This window comes from Stegodyphus dumicola, chromosome 1 (assembly GCF_044657685.1).
Source record: "Stegodyphus dumicola isolate Sdum_Otavi_A_Nest chromosome 1, ASM4465768v1".
Lineage (NCBI taxonomy): Eukaryota > Metazoa > Arthropoda > Arachnida > Araneae > Eresidae > Stegodyphus > Stegodyphus dumicola.
This window is the reverse complement of record NC_140768.1, coordinates 44517444-44537329: the sequence shown is the minus strand read 5'-3', so window position 1 is coordinate 44537329 and position 19886 is coordinate 44517444. Positions and strand designations below refer to the sequence as shown.

General features: G+C 31.9%; 1 long non-coding RNA gene across 4 annotated transcripts in view; it reads left to right on the top strand.

The window, feature by feature from the left end:
- The window catches only part of LOC146999071 (uncharacterized), a 501133-nt gene extending 488304 nt beyond the window's left edge, over window positions 1-12829 (top strand). For 3 of the 4 annotated variants that reach the window (XR_015040467.1, XR_015040468.1, XR_015040471.1), the window contains exon 3: window positions 12485-12829. This is a non-coding gene — a long non-coding RNA (uncharacterized LOC146999071). The remainder of the gene's footprint in view (window positions 1-12484) is intronic. The other variant, XR_015040466.1, reaches the window with a different exon arrangement.
- The last annotated feature ends 7057 nt before the right edge of the window (window positions 12830-19886 follow it).

Genomic DNA, 19886 nt, shown 5'->3' with positions numbered 1-19886 from the left:
TAATTAAATTTGAAATCATAGGACAATTTCTACCTCATATTTCATTGTCTGGGTTAAAATTACGATGATTATGTACGCAGTCTTGCTTAAATATATAATTATGCACAGCTGCAGACTTATTTTAAATTTATTTATTTATTTATTTGTAAACTTATTTATTTAACTATGTTAAATTTACAAACATATTTTTATATTTCTTTATGAAGAAAACAATAGGAATTTTCCAGGTTTGATTTAAAGGTAATTATATCGTTGTCGAACATACGGGTTGGTTGGTAATTACATCGTTATATAATCGAACGTTGTTGGGTACCTTGTTCTAATCGTCAATTTTGATGACATTTTTCAGAAACATTTTATTGCTTTATTTAAATACTAAGCTTCCCAAAACTACTTTTATTTTGACTCTGTGATAGTTGAAAGCCGAATTGTGGCTGTTTTTATTCTACATTGGGAACAAGAAGTTTCTGTTTAATAACCCGGAAGTTGATATTTAAAGTTCCACAGATTACTCTAAATAACTTTAAAACGTGAATATTTCATTTGAATACTTTTAGGGATGTTCAAAAGATTATTTTGAACCTCTCTATTTGATATTTAAAATGCTCAGAAAATAGATTAGTTTTGCAATTTAATTTTCATACTTACCAACAGATTCTTTTCCTTATATTTGTGTTTCCATTACATTAAATCTATTTTTCAGCTTTCTTGTTCGGAAAAACCTTTAACGTAAAATACTACGACAGTACTTTTATGAAACTTTCCACAAATATTCTGTGAAATATTGTCAAATATTATGTGAAATACTGTGAATTAAATGGACTTTAGGTTTACCTACATATCTAAATTTTTTCAGACAATTTTGTAAATGAAAAGAGAGAACTTTCTCAAAAAATAGCTAGTGTATGTACTCAGATAGATATAGTTAATGGATATTTTACTTTATCACTTATATTTTAGTTCATTTAATTTTTTATACATTAATAAATATAAAAGTAAAATATTAATAAATACACACACTAGCCAATGAACTAGAAACAAAAGATTAATATTTTATTGAACCACTTTTTGCACGGATAACTGCTCTGATTCGTTTGGGCATCGCATCTACATGCTTCTGGAGTGGATTTATGTCCAGAGAATAACCTTGCATTGGCTGTGCAGCTTTTTAGACCTTGTAAATTGGATGGAAGAGGAGAGTGCTGTCGATGCGTCTTTTCACCATATATTACGCATTTTCTACAGTGTTATGATCCGGCTATGCGATGGCCAGGGAAAGTGTTGGAAGTCAGACTGATGTTCAGCAAACTAATTTTGAGCAATTCCGGCACGAGGCATAATTGCATTATCGTCCATGAAGTATCCGGTGCCTTCAGAGTAAAAATGCAATATTGTAGGGTGCACTTGATCTGCCAGCATATCCTGGTATCTCATGGCTGTTTGTTTACCCTCGAGGAACATCAGAGCACCACTTCCATGCCATCAGAACATGCCTAATATCATGATACTTCCACCAGAGCCTTGCACACTGCGAGTAAGGCAAGATGGATTTAGGCTTCATGGGGTTCTCGCCAAATTCAAGTCTTCCATCAGTGCAAAATAAGGTGTAACGTAATTCATCCAACCACAATATCCGTTTCCAATCCCCAGATGTCCAGTGTCTTCCTTCCCGATACCACTGCGAACGAATTCTTGCATGTCGGGCAGAAATGAGTGGTTTTCTCACCAGGCACCCGACTACACATTCCTATCCTCTGCAATTCTGTTCGCATGGTTCGAGCTGAAATCTTTTGGGAAGAGCCTTGGTTGATGATCTGTGTCACTTGAAGCATAGTAGAGTCCTTCTTCTGCCGTACAAATCGTCGGAGACGACGTGGACCACTCTCTTGGAAGACTGTGCTCGAATCGCAGTTACGTCTTCTAGAGAAGGACTGTGAGTTCTGATTCCAACTTTTGAAAACCTTTGATATGGCTGCTTTTGAGAACCCACTGAGATTTTCTGTCTTATAAATCGAGGTTCCCGCTAAACGAGCACCAACAATAAGCCCTTTTCCAAATGGTGAAAGATCTGTCGTTTTTTCCATTTTACTTGATTCATCGTGAAAGGCACTCTTTACTTATACTAGCATTCTAACCACGTGTAACCCACGTCATAAAAAAATTTGCATACTTCTATCCCTAGCACGCATTCAAACGAAAATCTCAAAGGTTTCTAATTCATTGGCCACTGTGTGTATTTTCGTTAGAAAATATGTAGTTATGCTGAAATTTTACACTTAATTAACCCAGAATGTAATTAAAACACCACAATTTATGCTTTGCGAATATGTTTATCACCTGATTTTATCATTTTAAGTAGTATTCTGCTAAATATCACCAAAAAAAGATTCGTTGAACACTGACAGTTCGGTCTAAGTTTCGAATCCCGCGAACGGGTTGGCTACAGGGGCGTTTTCGTGGTTTTACCCAAGTATAACGTGCATATAAATCATTTTTCCCTTAGTTCTGAACGGGGGCATTCCTCCCCTCAGGCAGATAGCCCTCGAGGCTTTGCCGTAATCACATAAATCAAAATTTAGGTGTCCAACGTAGTCGGATATCAAGCTATGATTTCAATAAACCATTAATCAAAATTTCAAGAAAGTTTTAACAATTTGAACCCTTGCGTATAAGATTACTAATTATTAAGCTTCTCGCATAAAACACTTGAAAATTACCTTTTATGTTAAAAATAGACGATTTTGAGTTCTCAAAAATTAAAGGTGTTATTTTTTCAGGAAATTTTGCATATTTTTAAGAAAATTATAACTTTTAAAGTACTTTATTTTTATGCATTATTTTTCTAATTTGGAAACGAAATAAGCTAAAAATACTGATTCGTTCATACACAATGTTGCTCGCAATACATACTAAAATATTAACATACATACATACTAAAATGATATATATCAGCGTTATATCGAAGCCAAAAGAGGCATTTCATTTTTATCTTATTCAAAATAATTTAATATAATCTGGAAGAGGAAGCTAAAGAACAAATGTTGTAAAAAGTATCAAAATAAATATGAAAAATTTCGCGATCATAAACCAGTCTAAAATTTAAGTGTACTTGATTGAACACGTGAAGATTGTAACACGTAAAGCTGTAAATCCGACTTCTGAAAGACTTTGCCTTTTTATTTTGCAATTATTTGAACGATGCTTTACTATTTTTATTTTCTAAAGCTTAACTGACACTTGAGTGACTTATAGGCAATGTTCATGAACTACTTCAACCCTCATGATCTACGACGCAATAATAAATAAATCTGCCGCATTGCCATAAATAAATTCAAACTGTGAACTTACATGACCTTTCACAGCGCATAACTTTTGCTATAACTGCAACAAGTGATTGGATCCTTTTAATGTCATTTACTTATACGTTTTCTTAACCAGAACGTAAACATTATGAATTTAATTTATAAATTAAAAAATACGCATTTCAGATTAAAATAAAGCAAACGTGGTATTCCTAATTTATTGATAAAATGATATATAGCCAAGAAGTGATAAAATTAATAGCGTGAAATGCAAAGACTTAAATTTTCATTTAATTTTTGTAGGCTAGAAATTAGCCGAACCATATGTCTCATGAGGGTTGTTGTTATTGCAGATTTCAGGAAAGTTCCTCTTCCTGCATTATTTTATGATAGATACCTACAAAATTTTAAAAGCTATAACGATTTATTCGTTTAAAAATGTTATATTATCCTTCCAGGTTATCTTTGTCTTTATCTTGTGCAATATTCTGGATATGTCTAACTCAATATTTCTTGTTTGCTAAAACTCTTATCTCTTTACAGAAAAAAGTAATCTGACAATTATTTTTCTCTGGTAGCTATTATCAAACTCTATTGAAAATTACTTTAAATGCAATCTTCGAATTGCTGTCAAACATTGTACGTTAAAAGGAGAAACTTAAATTTATTAAATTACTTCTTTGTATAACTTACATGATAGATAATAGTTTTACGTACCGCATTTATCCAAGAATAAATAATTTGACAACATTCTTAAACTCGGTATTTTGATTCAATAAAATTGCTGAATGATAGAAAGGAAATTAATCATCATACTACACAATCATTACATTGTTTAAATACTAAATAAACCGCATATGTAGTCTATTAAAATCTATGTGCAGTGGTGTAGCGAGGGGGGCAAGGGAGTGTATGATGCCCCGGACGCCGCTCGCAGAGGAGCGCCAAATGGTCTCCAAACAAGATTTTCATCATATCACTGTGTTTTTTTTGGGGTTGGGGGTGGCAGTTATGCTCGCTACTCCAATGTCTGTGTGCATCTGTTTGCTTGTTTGTTTATAGCATTATCTCCTCCGAAACGGCGGGGAGTTGAGCTTCGAGAAATTTACCCTCGGATTCCGAAAATTCGTGGCAAGTCATTTCGACCATTTTCATCTTCGTACGACTTAAATTAGCCGAGATATTAAATAAAATTTCTGAAAACTCGCATTTTTCCGAGTTCCGAGTGTTGTGCGCCGGAGCTAAAAATCTGCTTCATTTCGAAAAGTGTTGCCATTGCTCGCTTTCGTGTTGTAGAGTTTGTTAATAAAAAATTGTGAGTTTTAGAAAACATAAAATGAAAGAAGATAAAATAAATATATTAAGCTCAAAGGGGCGCTTTTGAACGTTATAAGGTATTTCTCCCGCCTTCTTAGCATGTCTAGCACCCTCCACGCGTATTCGAGATGTCCGTGGTTCGAGTCCCGGCGAAGGCATTGCTCATTTTTCATGTACTCCTGCTTCAAATAATAAAAAAAAATCCTAATAACTCTACAGGGGCGCCCGAGCTAAAAAAGGTGGTCGACGATAATTCTCCACCATCAAGATTTGGCGATTGGATCCTCTAATCACCTGTCGTCTTTTAAAAGGAGAAGTATATAAGGTATGTCTCCCGCCTTCTTAGCATGCCTTCGTGGTGCAGTGGTCAGCACCCTCGACGCGTATTCGAGTCCCGGCGAGGGCATTGCTCATTTTTCAATTTTCACGTATCAAAAATGCCTAATGTCTCTACAACGTATTGTGTGTTACTTTTATTTATTAAATATCATGTCCTCCGAAATTAAACCACATGAAATTCAATTCAACAGCAATATCACAAAATATATAAAAACGGCGTATCATTAGAATTTCAGACAGACAGTCTCGGAGCTGGAAATAATTTTTTTTTTTTTTTTTTTTTTTTTTTTTTTTTTTTATGTACAATTTTGCCACCGCTCGCTTTGAAATCGTTAATCAAAAATTCGTTAAATGTTAATCAAAAATTGTTAAAAAGTTTGTTAATCAAAAATTCGTTAAAGTTTCACAAAATATGAAATGTACAATAAAACAAATTCGAAATTTAAAATTAGGGTTTCCAGGCTTCCATATTTGGGGTTAACACCACGTTATTCAAAATTTAACGGCTCTAGGAAACTTTTTTTTACAGCGTGAAAATATATATATATATATATATATATATATATATATATATATTCATGCAAATTCTTCATTATTTAATTTCTTTAAATATAATATTTGGCGGCAGAATTTGAAAACTGATTCAGACTTTTATAGTGATTGAACTCAAAATTCAGTTTTGATTCTAATTGCCCTTCTGAGACAATAAATTATCTTTCTTCAGAATTAATCAAAACAAAATAATTATTCACTTATACTTTTATTTCTTAAATCCTAAAATGTAAGGAAGCACTTAGTTTCAAATAAATACGGTATTTTGGCAATTATGAAGGTTAACATTCATGTGTATTGCTGCTATTATAAAGAACTCTGGATGGCAACAGCGTAACTGAGTAATGCGCGTGCGTAAAGAGAAGAGGCGTCTTGTCAGACGCTTGTGTCGGAGAGAGAGTTGAAAAAGCTCCGCCAGCGAGCTAAGGTCTGGAGATTTTTTATTCTTCTACTGATGACGAATGCCATCTTGGTTAACGTCTCTGATCGTGTCACCATCCTCGGATATCTTGTAACAGTTTTCAAAATGTATTAATTAAATTTTGTATTTTTTGTACTGTGAATAAAAACTGAAATGAATCACCAATACCGGTGTTACTTAACTTACAAGTGGAGCATCCACGACGTCACACTATCTATGTAATAATGTCCCATACTTGTTATTTAAAATCACTTTCTCGTTTAAATTCATCTCGATTTCTGATTCTTTCACCTTCAGCTAACACTGGTTATTTATCGGAAGGAAAAGAAATATTTTAATATGAAAAATACTATAAAATATTAACTAAAATAAACTAACGATATTAAATCAAGGAAGAATAAGGATTATCATTCGAATTTCGCTGAAATATTTGCGAATTATTACTGTATAATAAACTTAGGAAAAGTAAAGTTTTCTACCGCATTTTAAAAAACATGAATAATGAAACTATGAAAATATATAATAATGAAAATCAATGAGCAATAAAATAGTCTTTAGGATAATTACTAATAAAACTGAGTAAATATCTACTAATGAAAATAGTTACTTGAATTAAATTTGATATGAGAAAACTAGCGTAATCTGATTGTTTGCTTGAAGCTAATAACACTAGTACAGTATTACGTTACCTGTTGTCTGTTTCTTTTTGGATTATTACACTTACTACCTAGAAATAATTCTACGGTATTCCATGTTGTTCCATGTTAAAGAGTTTAATAAAATACTAGAATTTTAAATATCTGTATTTTTTTTTCAACTGACTTTAGAAATTCAGCCGTACTAGATTAATAACGTTCCTCTTTATTAAATTTCAATTTGTATTTGGCATTAGATAAATAACACTTTTTTTATTTCCAACACTTCTATGATTTTAAAATCATCTTTACTTGAATTGATTAATAAAAATCCGATATGGACACCACACGACTTTCCTGTATTGCTTATTAAATTATACACATTTTTCCTGCATTTCATTTAAACTTATTTCCTCGAATTTCACTAGAGTTATAATTCCTATTCAATTAATAATTTCACTAGAGATATAATTCCTATTCAATTAATAATTCAATTTCACTAGAGATATAATTCAATTCAATTAGTTCTCACTTCGCGGTGAGGCAAAAATACGTAAAATCTCAAAACATCTTCATTAAAAAGATAAAACACCAAATACAGTTATTTTTTCCAATTAAAATCATAAACACGTAATTAGTGCAGAGGAAAGAAGGCAGATTTTCTGGTGCACAAAATTGAAAGTTTACTTTTCGTCCCACCGGGCCAAAAAACATACAGACAAAAAAGACACAGATGCAGAAACTGACTTAATTCACTATTCCACTGAGTTTCATATGTAAACAAATGGCGGTTCGTTAGGCTTAACTCACCACTTAAATTTTTAAATTGTTGATTATTGTACAACTATTGAATGCAGATTAACTAAAAGCATAAAATTCTTAACTAAAACATAAAAATCACATAATTCAATCACTTTTAAAAGCCAAAAATGCACAATTTACCACCATAAAAGAACATATACAATACGTATAAGCATTAAAAAAGCTAAGCTCACCGAGCCAGGTAGCAGAGTGGGAATATATATATTTATATACGATTGGTGCAACCGAAGGGAGGTGCATAACTACATGTTAGCAGTTCCATATACTCAATTTTAACGATCTACGGCTACTCGTTCTTGAGTTACGCGAGATACATATATATATGCGTACGTACAGACTTCAAGGGAAAAAAAAATCTCTTCTGAATCCATTTTACAATCCTTTTTGGCAAAAACATATTTTATTCTGTCCATACGTACAGATGTCACGCAAAACCTTCGTTCAAATGGATTCGAGAGCGGTCAAAATGGATACTTTCGCTGAAATAAAGTTTTTGCAATTACAACTTTTCCTTTACTTCGTACAAGGAAGTAAAAATTTAGTAACTTATATTTTATACTTTCAAAACCTTTATAAGTTCCATGTTTCTAAGCTTCATCTTTGTTTAAACCGAAGCAAAGATGAAATTTAAAGACCAAAATAAAATAAGAAGAGATACGAAATTAAATCACGTCGGTTTCATTTAGCTTAAAAAATACTGGCATGAGATGTGAGAAAATATTTGCTATAATAGAGCAAGAATGGATCTAAATATTAATTAAAGGTAAATCAGCTAAAGTTAATAGGCAGTAACTCAAATTACGTAGAATATAAAGATAAATAAAGGGTAATTAAAGAGAGCTGCAATAATGACTCATTGTAACAAAATAAAAGTGACAGTTCCTATTTAGTGATAAAGTGTTATTAATGGAGGTTTTAAATATTTTCCAAAAATTTTTAATGTGATTTATCTAACTAATCTATCATATTATCTATTACATACATGACATTTTACAGTCTATACAACAAGGAGCGCTATGTAACGTCAAAAGTTTAAAGGAAAGAAAATTTTGAGGATAAAATTAAAAAAGTAACGATTTGGCCTCAGTTAATTATAAAATGAATTATAAATTGTCTTATTATAATACATAAAGTGTAATTAATACATAATTATAATTACATAACAAATAGCATTTTTCGCTAAAAAATTTTAAATTATTATTACAAACAAATCCTCAGAAACTTTTAAACTAAGATAATTAAGAAAGAGAGTTCGCATTAATTAAGAGAGAGTTCGTATTATGCTGATCAAGTATTTTCTTCTAGAAAACAGGTCAGTGACTTATTTATTTTGTGACGCTAATTTCGATTATCAAGTCAGAATTCCTTCATCAAGCTTCGTATTTTTAGCCCAAAGGAGCTGTAGCTAAGAATCACTTTTTAAATTGTTGCCACTAAATATTATCGCCCTGTATTATACTTAAAGAAATTAAATAATGAAGAATCTGCATGAATGCATTGTATGTTTCTCGCACAGTGAGAAAACGACGGTACACAGAGCTATCAAATTTTCAATATCAAGATCCTCCACCAGAACATGGGCACCTGGAAGACCAAATTTGTTTTATTATCAATTTCACATCTTGTAAAAACGAAATTTTGAATAATTTAACGAATTTTGAATAATTTGATTTGATTTTAATTTATCTCCAATACAAGAGATTGTGTATCGGAAATTCTAAAGATATGCTGTTTTTTTTAAATATTTTGTGATATTGCTGTTGAATTGAATTTTATGCGGTGGTTTAAGTATACGAAGAACACTACTTAATAAATAAAGGTAACACACAAAACGTTAAACAAACGGCCCTTTGGGCGTAATATAAAATCTGAAAGCTTTCAGTTTTTTTTATTATATAAGGTCATATTCTGACATTGAAGAAAGTACGCTTTTCATGCAAATAAATGGCTGTTGTATTCAACGTTTCTGCTTCAGGTTAGGATAATTGACACGGTATGTATTACCATAAATTCTTTTATTGATATTGATAAAAGCTGTTGAAGTGAAAACATCAACATATGATGTGAAACACCTTTTATTACATTACATTAAAATCATGACGTCATACCTACACGTATCAACAAATATAATTTGCTTGTTACTGTTGTAAAATTATCACAAATTTGAAAGTGGTTTATGTGGAACTAGGCCTAAAGAGGCCGCCCTTTGTTACATTTGAAACTCTTTGTAGACGAGTGAATTAAGTCAGTTTGTGCGCCAACGTTTTTCTGAGTAGAACCAAAAATATCCAGTTTTGTTCACGGAAAAATTTCTCTCCCTGTCCTCTCGCCGAACGGCTTGTTTTTGCGTAGAAAGTTCAATTTTAATTGCACAAATTTTTTTTCAAACAGTTAACTGTATTTGTTGTTTTGGGTTCGCCTGTATTTTACAACTTTTAATGAAGATCCTTTGAGATTTTATGATTTTTGCCTTGCCGCTAAGTGAGACCTGAATTAATTGAATGAGAAATATATGCCTAATGAAATAAGAGGAAATAAATTTAAATGAAATGCAGCAAAAATGTATATAATTTAATAGGCTAAACAAAGACATCCTGCGATGCCTACGACAGATATTTTACTATATATGGCAATACAAATACAGTAAGACCCCGTTTAACGCGGGGGATACGTTCCATTGAAGTAGAGCGTAATGCGAAACAGCGCTAAGCGAGGCTATCTTAACATGTATATAATGGGGTTAGGGGAAGACGGATAAAAAATGGTTAGGCGTTAAATTTAATAATGTTTTTTTAATAAAATAAAATCAAACATTTATTTCTTACAAAAATAAAAACAATATAAACGCATATACTTTTAAAAAGAAATAAAATTCTCAGTCAGATCATTCAGTCTATTCTGGGTTTCCAATTTTCTGCCTTTTTGTCAAGAAGGCATTATGATAGATTGGCTTAATGGCATATTGCGTTAAATTTCGTCGTCAATCCATATAGACAGTCGTTTTTCCATTTCCTCTATAATGTTATTTCTAGAACGGGTAATTCTAGTTGCAGAGCTTGACGTAGTTGCAGTTGCCGATGACAGTATTTTTTCTTTATTCTTAAGAATTGTCCTTATTGTTGAAGTTGCCAAAATCAATGCAGCACTAATTTGAGATTGACGTTCACCAGAATCTAATCTTCTAATCACTTGCATTTGAGTTTCCAGTGAAATGCTTCTTCTGGTTGCTTTCTTTTTTTGTTTTTTTATTATCACCCATGATAAAAACTAAAGATCATAATATTTGTCACTGTATTAATCGTTATAGTATTATACAAATTTAAACTTTCAATCATGTCAACAAATGTTTCAAATGATCAAAATGCGTCCACCAAGCAAGAAGCACAACTACACTGTTTCGGATATGTTATTTGGAAACCTAGCGCTGCGCACAATTTCGGAGAATCCCCGGGTTAAAATAAAAGAGCGCTAAACCGAAACAGCGCTAAACGAAACAGCGTTAAGCGGGGTCTTACTGTAATAATATTAAATTTCGCGCAGTTTTGCTTATTTCTATTTCTATTTATTTTTCTCTCTCTCGTTTTTAAAATGATTGTTTTACAGAAGTATGTTATAAAATATGATTTTTATTACATTTATCGTTATTACACTTTCTTCTTTTTTTATCAATTTAAATCTGTACATTTATAAATCAGTGTTACATTTAAAATGGAGTTGAATTTTTAATAAAATTTTACAATTTACACTTTGAATTAAAACACTTTTATTGATACAGTCAAAATTAAATGCTTTAAAACTTTAACCATGCGCAGTGAAAGAAACTACTTATGCAAACAGAAAATTTTCCTAACTGATATAAGATGTCAAATAAGATGCAAAATTGCCCATATGATGAATAAACTACGTATTAAAAATGGATCTTGGATTCTCAGAATTAAATGCTGTAAGAGAATTTGAATCAAATGTCCTACAACATGGAGATAGAATAGAAGATAGGAGAAATAGAAGGAAAGGAAGTAATGAATAATTTGGGACCATAAACCTCAAATATAAGTGTTTCGTCAAAATATCTATAATTTATATTTTAATTCTCGCATTCATATCAAGAAAATTACGTAACATAATTAAAATGCTGGACAAAATGATTAAAATTAAAATTCACGTAAAGATCAATTAAACATAACATCTAAAGCAGGCTCTTTAGCCTTGTGTGTATGTTTATATGTAGCGAATGTAACGATTTTCCTTCCTTTATATCCCGCACAGCCATGTACTTCGATAAACGAAGTAAAATTCGTGAGTTCCAATATAGCAGTTTGATAATTAGTTATTAAGTAATAAATTCAACCTTCATTTTCTGCAAGAGCGACAGAATTTCTGCGTATTTGAATTGAATTAAATCTGGGAGAATAGCTGGAAATTCTAGAGCCGTATTTGAATCAAATATTTTTGAAACATTTTCTGATAACTTGTCGGTTTGATTATTAATTCATTCGTTTAATCTGTTACTTTTATTAACAATTTATTAATTTAATTTGCTTTAATGAAATACTATTTCCTAATCGTAGAGCTTTTACATGAATTAAAAAAAAACGATTAATTTCCAGTGGCACTAAATGCTTTGATGGGCATAGCAGTAATATTAATTTTAGTGAAAATTTGATTCTCAGAGTAACTGTGTAACAGGCTCGACTGGATAATGTAGTTATTTTTAATACTTGAAAAATATAGCACTTAATGGAAATGTTATCGGCATATAATCATACGAAATACAATATAAACGAAAAACTTTCTAGGGCAGATTGCATTACAAAGGCAACAAAATTCCTTTTAAAAGTTATGCACCTTAAGATTAAAACGTTTATTACATATGTCATGCGTCTACAACCAACCTCATTATGTTAATGATTTAAATATACAAAACACTATTCAAAGCCGTTATCAATACACTGCTGTATGCATGAGAAATAAAACATATGGATTGTAGAAAATCTATAGAAAAGTATAGATTACGATAATGTTTTCACATTCTCCTCATTGAACAGTAAGGTATTTGTTTTATAAGACAGTAACAATGCGTATTTTTTTCATTGTAGAACGAAAAGTTTGGTTTACCTGACTATGCCAAAGCAAAAGACGGCTATCTGCCTAAGGAGAGGGATGCCTTCGTGGAGGAATTTCTAAAGGAAATTGGCTTGCATTCATGTTACACATGTGGAACTCCACGAAACCAACCATGCAGCCAACCTGCTCCCCTGGAATCGAACCCAAACGAACTACCAGTGTTCAGTGACATTACCGCTCAGCCGTTGGTGGGCCTCAGAATGAAAGGAAATACTTTCATGATTTGTTAATTACTTGAATTTTAGAAAGATTACTTTGCTTAGAATAAAAAAATCTGCAATTTGTATGAAGTTTACATAGCATACGTATGCACAGTGTATGTGTCGATTTTGATTTTTTTTCTTCTTTTTTCAAAACATTTCTTAGTACAGAATGGAATCAGCTTGGAGTTTTTTGATGAACGTGTAGAGACATGAAGTATTTTTTGGAAGCAGGCAAGATAAAAAATGAGCAATTGCCTTCGTCGGGAATCGCACCACGGACCTCTGGAACACCGGCTTAGCGCACAGATCACCACACCACGAAGGCATGCGAAGAAAGCGGGAGAAATACCTTATAAACTTAATGTGTTTTACTATGGAAAGGTAACAGTGTATCACATTATTGGTTTCAAACAAATAATTCTAAAACTTACAGTTTTCGCATACTTGATTTATTTTCTATGAATGCAATGTCAAACCATAAACCATTTAAAAATTTAATAGGACTAATATGGTAACTTTACACTAGGCAAATAGAATTTTTACAAGCTTTATTCCAATTTATTAGCTAATGTTTTCTGAAGTGCTGCTTATGCGTTATGAACACCACCGATTTGAAACTTTATCGACAAAAGTTATATCTAGATTAATATAATAAATTCTGAATAACTGAAAATATTTTCATTATAATAGGATAAGAAAGATTGGCACGTCAAGTGAAACAGAGTTTATAAAAAAAAATTAACATTCAGATTTATTTTAACAGTTGCAACTGAAGAAAGCAATAGTGTACAATTAATGAAAGTTCTAATGTAAGAATAAAATTAAACGTTAAGCAATATTACTATCCTATATTCAATGAATAAGGTTTATACAGATTAAGATTTATATGCTGAGAAAAGGTCAAATATTTACATGTAAAAAAAAAAAAATTATTTGAAACAAGAAAAAAGTAGAATGTTAATTTTTTTACTGAAAAAAGTATTGTTTGTAATGAGCACATAAAAATTGTTTTACTCAAAGGTTCGTGTCACATGGCCAGGGGACATTTTTTTTAACAATTACAGTAATGACAAAACATTTATAAAAGTTAATAAGCGAATAAAATGTTAAATGTCAAATTTTAATGCAACTTCAATATATTTTAAATTAAATGAGTTACAAATGTAATTATAATTTGAAAGATAAATAAATTAAAGATCGAAGGGCAATATCCTGAAAACAGATTTTTTTTAGTCTAAAAGGGCTTTGTTCCTGAAGGACTATTGTTTTTGTTTTGCGATTTTACGTTGAATCGCTTTTCAAACTGTTGCCGCCAAATGTTAGAGTCCTGCATTATATTTTGAAGAAATTAAATAATGAAAAATCTGCATAAAATGTATGCATATTTCTCGCGTTGTGATAAAACAATGGTACATAGAGCCATCGAATTTTGAATGACGTAATCCCACTGCGAGTATGGGCATGTCGAAGCCCAAATTTGAAATTTGGAATTTTGTAAAGCGTTAACAAATTTTTGAGTAACAAACTCAAGGATTTAAAAGCGAGCAATGGCAACACTCTAGGGAGAAAAAAATCTTTTTATCTGCAGCGCGCGGAACTGTGTACCGGAAATTCTAAAGATAGACTCATTTTAAAATTATTTTGCGACATTGTTATTGAACTGAATTTTATGATTTAAATGCGAAGAACATGATATTTAATAAATAAAGGTAAAACACAAAACGTTTGAAAAACGCCCCTTTCTACATAATTTAAAATCTGAAATATTTCAGATATATATATATATATTTGGCCAGGCCCCATTAAACAACGAATTATATCTCTTGGAATGGCAATATCTCATGAAGCTTGAATATCCTATACTTTGGCTAAACAAAAGCGGCCCAAAATTTAAAAAGGTCCAAAATTTAAAAAGCGAAATATTTTGAACCGTTGGAGTAATCTATGTTATTATTATTAAACAAATGCCAGGCCATTGACCATCAGATCAATAAGCGACGAGCTCTGCAATACGTTCTAACGATGCAATCATTTAGTGCAGAAATCATTTAGTGTAGAACACACGTCCAGATGAACAGCAGCTATGACTTGTCCGAAGTCACACAGAACACATTCAGGTGAATGAAAAAAATAGGCAGTCTGAAGACAGTCTGAAGTGGGCCACAGCAGAACCACCGGATAAATCCGAGACACTATGAGCACTACAAAGCACACTCCAGGGCTTAACACCAGCAACGTTGCTTGAAAAGTTTCTTGATTTCTAATTTAGCTGAGTGGAGCGGAAGGTCTGCAAAAATCCTTTGGGAGAATACCAGGTAATCTTTATTATAGAGAAATGTCAGAAAGAAAAAAAAGGAAGATTAACTTCCTTTAAAAGACCATTTACATAAATTTTCGATATTTGCAATCCAAATTGATTCTCTTCCACTTTCAATTTAGATAACAACTAAAATTGCTTCGAGTTTTGCCAGGAGTAACTCGACTTCAGGAAATGCTTACTAACATAAAAGAAATGATTGAAAAGCTTTTACCTATGGTACACATAAATAACTCATAACTTACGAAACTGCATCTCTCATAGCAATAATTCTCTCTTTGATAGTTAAATTTGCCTCACTATTCCAAGGAAAAATAGAAGATTGCATAACTTTCACATTAAACTGATTGAATATTTTGAAATTATGCAATCTATGCTTTGCGCAATATGGTTTGAAATAATGAACGGAAATCCAAAATTATGTTTTAACATACATGTCGAGATGAAGTAACCCGTGCTGAAGTTGAAATTTAATTAAAAGATGAAATCTGCATTGTTGTTTTGAAATATTCTTTTCACAATTTTCTTATATCATAAATGTATCGCTCGCTTTTTTAACTTTCTTTGTTACAAAATAATATTGCGTATATAATGGTAAACATAGCTTTGATTTTTTGGAAAATAACTATCAATTACTTTCAAATTGACTGAAACATAGATTAAATATAAATTAACTGTAACCATATGCAACTATTGCAGTATACGTAAATTTTAAGAGTGAGTTAAATTTGCCAGTTTTTATAGCAATACACTTAAGAATATTAAATAAATATTTTTATCGTACTATGCTCTAAAACACTTCATTTAAAATTATGAAAATACTAAGTCAAAAACGAAACGCCTAACACACTTGGGAACTCCGATATATTGTTATATTTTAAGCTTAAATATTTGGCTATTAATTAAAATTAATTCATTCATTTTTAGAAACTAAAAAGGTATCCGATTTTCTCGAGAGAATATATACATACAGAACACCTTGGAAAGAGAAAAAAGCTATGGTAATAAATTGAAATTTTTTAAATACATTTCGGCTTAATTATGTTGCCTAAAAGTGTCTGTTTTATAAGGGAAACCTTCTTTTATTTCTTGTATCAAAGCCTGCTGTGAAAGAACAGGTAAATGAAATCCCTGTTGTGTACATTACCGTCGCAATGAGCAATTGTCTTAGAATGTAGAATTGGTATTATAATTTATAAATGCATAATTTATAACTTTATAAATGCAGTCTATTACTACATTTATAAATTTGACGTCTACTACTGCATTTATAAATAGCTTTCCTTTTTAAAATAATGTTTGCTACTAAATGACAGATCAGTTTCCTTTGGTTATAAGAGCTATACAATATAAAGAATTCAGATATGGTGCTAGTGAGATTTCTTCCTCAAAAGGTATACTAAAACAAAGAGTGCAAGACTAAAGAAATTCCGAAATTTAATTTGTGTTCAGTCTGGTTTCACTTCCTTAGAAAATCGCTTTTTTTCTGCTTTATGTCAATACTAGCATTTGCATTATGACTGGAATGCTGTTCCAACATTTTTTTAATTGAAATAGTTTTTATCCTTGGAGAATCTTCCAGAATATTCTTTATCCCGGAGTAATGGTATCGAAATTGAGTCTCCTCACTTCTGATTTTAGCTTAAAATTAAAAATTCTGAAGTACTAAATCGAACAACTGAGAGGATAAGTATCCATATTGAGTTCTTTTTAAATCAATGACTTTTGCCTTTTTATAACAATGTGTTTTTGCTTTTTCATATCAATGTGCACAGTTAGCATTCTTTGTCTTTTTTACCCATGAGGGGTTTGAGGCCCTTTGTTTTGTCTCGGTTTTACATTAATTGAATTCATTCCTGCGACTTTAGGCATTGACTTCACAGAATGAATTCAGGATTAACTACATAGGGAATTAGATATATTCCATTAAAAAACTGCAAAGGTAACTTTCAAAATCACGGAGATCAGCGCTTGAAAAAGAAAAGAGAAAACAAAAATCACTGTATTCAAGACCTTGAAGATTAGATTCTATTTGGGTACATTTTCAGCATGTTTGTTTCTTGTAGCACCTTGTTTCTTATTGATCAACGTAACATATATGCACATAAAATTATAACTAAACAAGGTAATAATAATAATAAATGAATTCAAATTCACTAAAGAAAAGCCAAACGCATAATAAATTACCCCAAAATATTAATTAGTCTTTTGCCAATTTATTATGTTTTTAATTCCTTTGAGTGAACAATGGGGATTAATTATGCTTTTGATAAGAGATTTGAAATTACTCTTCTCTGAGATTACCACTCACAATTCGAAACAGATTTCGTCTTCTCTGGAAGTGGCGGGAATAGAAAACATGAATATTGGCGACGTCGATTGTTTAGATTTATCCTTCACTTTCAGCTGAGATCGCATTAGGGAAGCGGCAGGAGGTTACATTGTATATACATTCATACAAATTTTCTTAGAAAACAACATTTCTTACAAATGTTCTTTTATGAAATATTGAAGAACATTTGTAAGAAATAGTGAATCTTGGCTGGTGCATAGCAACACAGCCACGAAGCGTTTTAATTGTAAATTTGGATTCCGAAATCTTATGGCTGGAATTACAAGCATACATCAATTACATTAAATTTTTTTTCCTGATTTAAGCAGCACATCCCGACTCATTTCTCCGTAACTTTCCGTTTCCAGCCTACCATACCATACTCCGCAATTTATTTAGGGTCTTATCCCCTGAAAGTGGGGATCAAGGGGCTTGAAAGTTTTCTCACTTTCCCTTAAAAGAATACTCTTTGTGTTCTGCAGATCGCGAAAAAAGAACCGAGTACGACGACTGGAAAAACGAGCAAAATAAAAAAAGAAGACGAAAAAAAGAGAAAGAAATGAGAGAGTTCCGAAAAAGAGAGAAATCGAGACCCGGAAAAAAAAAATTCTGAATCCAGAAGAGGAGATTACTGAAAAGAGAAATTATTGATTACACTCTCATCCAGTCTTCTTCTTGGAGTCGTAATTAATCGAATTTGGGACCTACGAAGAAAAGATTTCGAAGCCATGGCAAGAAAAGACAAAAAAAGAAAAAAAAAAAAAAGTAACATTTGCGCTTGTGTTTCGCGCATCGTTATTATTAATTAAATGGCATTTTCGGAGACGTTTTTGAGGTAATGAAGTTAAACGCTGTTACAAGATATAGTTTTCTGGAACTCTGAACTTTATCGCTTTACTTATGTATATGTGATGGAAGTTCATAACCAACAAGGCATGAATAGATTAATTTTAAGTCTCACTGGAACATAGACTGGTATATTATGTTTCAAATTCATTTCGAGATTATTAATGCATGCTTTTAGTTAGCATGTTTTTATTTAAAGTTTTTGGACAGAACGGGGAAATCTTAAAGATTCGGAAAAACATTGCAATCTATTTCTAGCACACAAAAAATTTATTTTCCGAAAGATTTTCTTTGATAATTTAAATATAGATTTAAGAGTTAAAGAAAAGGTAACGGTGATGCAAAACAAAAATCATGTGGAAGATAAAAAGTAGTCTTTTGAAATTGTGCAACTGTTAGTTTCACTTCTCTGTGTCAGGTGAACTTTTACATAACAACGTAACTCAGTCTATCTGCACAAATATCAAGACGAGTCATGCCTATCAAAGGAGTAAAGAATTTAACATAATTGTACTTTTTATTGACTATTAAAATTGAAGCAACAAGAAAGAAAAGTTGTAGAGATTTGAAATTAACTGACTCGATGGATATGTTAATTATATGCAATTGATCAAAATTTGAAAGCAGAAAAAATCAAATCATTTCGACTTATTCAGTTTAGAATATGAGGCAAAGATGAAAATAAAGCCCTTACAATGCGTATGCAAAATATTGAGAAGGGCGGCTGGTTCTTCTTTTTACAGTAGATGAAATGATGTCCCAGATTTATACAATGACAGACAAGTCTGGGTCTGTGGCAGTCACAAGACTGGGCTGGCAGCGGTTGCAATTCATGCCCATGCAGACCATTCCCATTAGCAGCAGCAAAAGACGACTAGCGTGAGAGTATTCAAAAACAGCTCCTAAGATGCCTTGTAATAATGTCGGATATTGAATGTTCCGGGTATGGGATTGCAGGATATGGAATGCAAGACAGGCTCTACGAGCCATGAAAAACATCAATGCAAATCTGAACTGCCAGTGTACCAGAAAAGAAATCTAATGAAATCCAGATTTAATTTTTCATGCTGCCATCCACCATTACTTCAGGAGCAGGCTTAATATTAGGTTATCTCATGAAAGCATGCTCATATGTATTGGATGTACAGTTTCCAGGCCGATCTCTAACCATCATCTCTTCAGAGATAGAATAGAGATTCATTGATGTATAGGTAGTCATCCATTCTAGCTTCTACTGCAGAGAATCAATGAAGCACCTATCACTGTCAGTGTCTTGCAAGCGCTTCTGATGGTAGATCTTGCTGGGCATTCTGAACTTAGTCCGTTACATCCATTCGAGTAGAGAAGAGCCAATTATTTTAATCCCATGATCCGTATGGTTAATAAACCTTCGGCTACCTTTGGCTGCCATTCGATTTTGTAGTTGTTATCACAACTAGCAACTTATACCTGAACGGTGCTCATATTCCGTAGAAGTGATAAATCATATCTGTGACTTTTCTGCTTGTTTGTCAGATAAGTGACAGGCCGTTTAACTCGAGGCATTGCACTATAAATCTACAAGACTTAATCTGAATTTTGAATACTCACAGTAAACGAAATTTACATTCGATCAGGTTTTTATGCGATTTAAGCCATTAACACATGGTGCCGAGTAGAGTTAAATGCTTAAACAT